Source organism: Elephantulus edwardii, unplaced genomic scaffold, assembly GCF_000299155.1.
Source record: "Elephantulus edwardii isolate Elephantulus edwardi_28Jun2011 unplaced genomic scaffold, EleEdw1.0 scaffold00410, whole genome shotgun sequence".
Taxonomy (NCBI): Eukaryota; Metazoa; Chordata; class Mammalia; order Macroscelidea; family Macroscelididae; genus Elephantulus; species Elephantulus edwardii.
This window is the reverse complement of record NW_006400160.1, coordinates 1,040,613-1,046,172: the sequence shown is the minus strand read 5'-3', so window position 1 is coordinate 1,046,172 and position 5,560 is coordinate 1,040,613. Positions and strand designations below refer to the sequence as shown.

Genomic DNA, 5,560 nt, shown 5'->3' with positions numbered 1-5,560 from the left:
GAAGGTCTCAGGTCTTAGGGAATGTAAAACCTTAAATCCTTATGGCTCAAACCCATTATCAGTATCTCACTGAAACTGATAAATCAATGGTTTGATTTATTAAGAAAAACCAGTGGGTAATGAAAGGACCAGTTATCAGAAACTCAGTTTCTGGTAAAGTACAGTTAACCCCCACCCCACCCACTTGAGTGGCTTTTAGCGAACAAACAACCCCCACCTGTGGTAAATCCCACCCTGATTGATCAACTGCCATAAAGTGGAATTCTTCTTCTTTTTAAGGGCCCAAGGGATTGATTTTTCCGAATTTCTATATCTGAAGTAACTGATAGGATTCAAATAGGTTTCCAAACTGTTTCCCTGAGCTATGGCTAGCCAATTGAAGGTCGACAAATAGCCAAACTACTGTCGATGGCCAATCATGGTGTGTATGTTTGGGCAGGGGAGTAGCAGAGGTATAAAAGGAGGGGCAGACATCAATTTGGGGCTCTCTGCTGGATGCTGCTGTGTCAGCATGCGGGAGCCCAGGTTTGAAGTCAAAATAAACTTTGTTAATTCGGCTAATTGGCTCAGTGATCTTTTTGGGGACTCGCTCCGTTACAGTTATGGTAGAATTGGAGCCAAGTTACTACGGTTCGAAAGGTATAAATCAAACCAGAGGCCCTTCTGTGTATTTTGCTTTCAGTGTTGCTAATACATCGGTACACCAGTTTCCCAAGACTAGGCTGTGGGGATAGCAACACAGCTTCCTACAGGTTAAGTCACATGAATGAATCCAGAATCCACCTTCCTCCTGATTGACTGAACATGACTTCCTCTCTATTGTCTCTTTCAGGTCTCAAGTGTGATTCACAGACAACTAGTCAAGACAGCTAGAGCCCCATCACGAGGGACCCTCAGCCGCTGTGAAGAGAATGTGGAGCAAACATCATCCATCTGCTTCCACATTACCTTGTGTTCTTTGCCCACCTGAAATACTCCTCCTGATGTGATATCTTGAGAGTAGCAAAGACATTCCCTTAGCACTGCAGAAAGGATAACAAGAAATGGTGAGTCCTAGAGAAAAAGTCAATTTTAATTTCATGGTATTGGACAGAAACTCTTGGGGGACCCATTATGTTCTGTCGGCCTGCAGTTTCCCCATAAGTAGAAAAGGTGACAAGAGGAGGCTTCTAGAATAATGCTAGAAGGCCCCCTAATTGCCTCCTCCCTTAATACTCGGCCATTTCCCTGTCCACGCTCTTTCATGATGGGGATGCCTAGCGTCAGTTATGTGCTCATAGACCTGGCCGCATGATCTGTTACGCTCAACCTGGGCCTTCGTTCTCCTTATTTAATGACAGAATTTCCTGCTCAGAACCCAAAAGTGGTCTAGCAGGAGGTTAGCTGTGATTTTCACATCCTATTTATGCTCTTGGGCTTTCTTTATTGTGTTTACCCCAGTGAAGTGTTTTATGTATTGCGTTCAGGCCTTTAGGTGTGGGGAATTGAATGGACTCATTCTATTTCCTCACCCTTTTCTTTCTACACATGCCTCCAGTTAGTGTTTCATCTGTATAATTCTTGTCCATTTTTTTGCACCCTGCAACTGAAGGTCTGCAGGAATCGTTTGTAAGCAGCGGTCCTCCTAAACCAAAGCAGGGTCTTTTCTGATCATTCACATCACCGAGATGTTCAGTGAGAGAATGATGGAGATTTTTCTACTAGTGCGCCTTACAACCTCAGAAAACCTACTGCGTTGTTGTTGACTTCTTGTGGGTGGCAGTTAGTAAATGAGTGTTGAATTCTCGCATTACAGATGAAAAAGTTCATTTATCTTGGCGATATGGAACTATAAGACCTTGGGTTATAGTTTTCACTCAAATCCATTGTCTAGATTATTTGGTATATTTCTATTGAGATTCATTTCCCCCCTGTCTCCCTCAATATCTTGTTCCATTTTGTATCATTTCCAGTTTTTTCCCTGAACTAATTTTGACACCACCTTCCTTACTGTTCTTCTAGTAATGCTTACAGCATGATGGGTATTTGAGGTGCAATGGTAATTTCATGGTTTTTTCCCCTCCATTGACCAAGAATATCCGTGTCTTTCTGATCAGTGGTACTTAAGATACTAAGTAACGTGGTCCAGCCTCATTATATCGAAACCGTTCCACCAAGAGAAGGGATGATGCTGAAATGAAGACGCAGAGAGACTATCGCTGATGATGAATAGCAATTTTATTAATATTTGAAAAGCATATATAGGTTTTAGAAACACGTCTGCAGGAGCAATCGCATTATCTCTTTCCTTAGGAGGAGATTTTGGCTGTCAGGTCAAACATTGACTCTCACAGACCTAAGCACAACACAAAGATGTTTTCCAGAATACCTTATTGTGTGCTCTAAGAAACAGAGTTTCCGTAGATAACATTCCCTAAGGTCTGAGACCTTTGGTCACTCTTTATTGGTTAACATCCTACTTCCTTGAGTTCTTTATTGCCAAGCAGATATTCTAACCAAGATGGAATTAGTCTTGCTGGCTTTTACAGTACAGGGCTAATCTTGATTTACAAGTTAGCCTGTCTCCGACAGCTAAGGAGTTATCCAGATAATTAAAAAATTAGTCCTGTGCTTCTGCTGTCCACCAGTGTCCCTGAAGTCCTTTGTGAATCAGGGTTATAAGGAGTTAGGGGAAGGAGAGAGAAACCACAGTCTTTATTAATCACCTAAATCATGATAGGTATATCAAGTGCTGTGGTGATTTGCTTGATAACCTTTTTTAGCAACTGGTGCCCCAAATCAGTGTTTTGGAGCACTGATGGTAAGGACAATAAGGAGCTGGTTACACAAGTAATTAAAAAACGAACCCTCTGGCTGTTCACTTCCATCATTGTCAGGAAAATCCATTGTGAGTAGGAATCTTAAGGGGCTGATGGGAAGGAGGAAGAGGCCCCTATCTCTAATCTTTAGGTAACCTGCTATTGCTCAGGGCCACATTCTGTTTTCTTGGGGGTAGTGTCATTGACTGGGAGTGTTGGCAGATGTGGAATATGAGTCCTCTAAAATGAAAACAAGCCTCCTGCTTAGTCTTGTCAGTTGTGAAAGAAACTGACTGGGTTTCCTGTGGAGTGTAGTGCATAGCTCTTTTCCAGGTTATTCTCAAGACGTTCATCATTTGGAGCAAGCCCTGATTTTCTCAAGCATCTGCTCTTGACCATACAGGCCAACTATATTCACAAATAATCTTTTTCCTGTTCCTGTGTGTTTGTGCAGAGTCAGAGCTGTGATGTCACACTCATAGCAGACCCTCCAGCTGGCTTTCAGAGACAGAAAACCACAAGGGAGGAGATGAGTCATCTTTCTCCTGTGAATCAAGTGCTGGATTGAGAACATCTGCCTTTGTGTCAGCTTCGTAACTCCCTCAGCACACCTCCAGAGTTCCCTAAGTTTTATGCTGCTGTCATTAGGTGCTGTGGAGTCGAACACGACTCGTAACAGACCTGTGAACAAAATATCAAAACCCTGTTCTAGCCTGCGTCCTCCTCACACTTTATGTTACGCGAGAACCCATTGTAGCAATCAGTGTGCCGTCCACCTGGTTGAGGGTCTTCCTCTCCTTCGCCGACCCTTGACCCTTCCCAGAGTCATACCCTTCTCCAAGGACTAGCACCTCCTAGCAACATGCACCAAGTATGCGAGGGGAAGCCTCAGCATTCTTGCCTCCAAAGAGCACTCTGGCTGCACCCTCTCTAAGACACATATGTTTCTTTTCCTGGACATCCATTTGATGTTCAATGCTCTTCTAGTCACATGATAATCGTTAATATGTTGTTGATACCATATGGAACTGACCCATAGCTGACCCTCTAGCAGGTTTTCAGAGTCAGTTATCCGCATGGGGAGGAGATTGCCCCTCCCTCTCCTGCAGAGCAGCTGGTGGCCTCGAACAACATACCTTCAGGATTGCATCACAGCTTCTTACATCTAGCCCACCAGAGCTCCTGTCATTGTCATACAGTATCATAATTCTATATATCTCTACTAACGCTATATGTGAGAAACTTCTGATCCCATGGAAAGTTACAAGATTGTCTTTGGTTGATTTGACTATCATCCACAACCTTGACTAATATGAATTCCTAGTAAGCCATGCATTTTTTTCCTTACTGGAGGAGCAACTGACTAGAAAGGACTAATTTTTTTTTCCTAAAAAAAAGGAACTTGTGTTTCCAGATGCTGTTGCCGACCTGGACGAATGAAGACACGGACACTGAGAATGAGGGGGAGAAGAGAGTGAAGGCAGGGGGCGAACAGCTCGAACACTGCAGCACTGAGCTGAGAGTCTCTCCTGTCTTTATTGAAAATTCCCAGGAGATAAGTCACAGAGAAAATTTATTTCTAATTGGCTGTGTATTTATCTGCTGGCATCTTTATGCTTATCTTATGAATGATGGGCTACAAACGCAATCTGAGAGTAGCAAAGGCTCCACCAGGACTGCCCGAGACATGCCTGTCTCAGGAGAAATACCACCTAATTCTTTGTGATCTGTCACAAGAGAAATTCCAGCTTGTATTTGTGCCCCCTTCAATTCCTTCAAGCATTTGGTTTAAGCTTTGGCTTCCCACAGAATGCTTTTGTGGACCCTGTGTACTCTCATAAGGGACAGAAGAAAATATTTCCCTTCTGCAGTGTTTTCATGATGATAATACATCACTCTGCGTTCCGTCTGTCCTTTATATCTTCTTCACTCTTCCTAAAGATCTTTTTAAAGAACATGAAATTGACTAATCCCAACAGACTTATTTTCCAAATTCAACATTTCTCTATTTTGTGCTGTGTTTTTGTTCCAAGACACAGAAGAATATGTGTACAAATATTTACAGTGAAACAATCTACAGGTTCATTGAGTATGTAGTAAATCTCTGATTAACTACAGGATTAGTTGATGGCCAGGATTTCTTCAGTGAGGAAATGAAAGTTATAAGGTTTGGAACAAGACTGAAATCTGATGCCCTCAGTAGATCTTGGATGAAAATAGAACTTTTGTTTTGTCTGTACGATTTCTTAGTTTTCTGCATATGTGAGGCTCCTTCTGTGGTCTTGCACCCATTGTGAGACATGGTACCTACCTGATACAGAATTTGCTGTGTTTCTCAGGCACCATTGTTGCTTGATGACGTGGTCACCTTCTTCACCCAGGAAGAGTGGGCTTTGCTGAATGTTGCTGAGAAGAAACTCTACAGGGACGTGATGATGGAAATCTTGGAAAACCTGGACTTCATAGGTAAAAATAAGATTTCATATGTGCCGCGGGCTGCTCTAGTCGGGAGGGGCTTGTAAGCTTGAGGTCTAGGGTCTCAAAGAGGGAACACGAAGGTGGGTAGAAGTTCGGCGAAGGGACGATGAAAGAACACAAGACAAACAGTCAAGTGATCTTGATGATTTTACTTCTGAGTCATTCTAATTCCCTTTCTTCTTTCTTTTGTTTATCCTTTTCCTTTTCTCTTTCCTTTCCTCCTTATTACATTTAGCATGATACATTTATATTCTATTTTTACAATTAGAGGCTTAATCAACAGC

General features: G+C 42.5%; 1 pseudogene; it reads left to right on the top strand.

The window, feature by feature from the left end:
• The window catches only part of LOC102844620, a 28,384-nt pseudogene that overhangs the window by 16,689 nt on the left and 6,135 nt on the right, over positions 1-5,560 (top strand).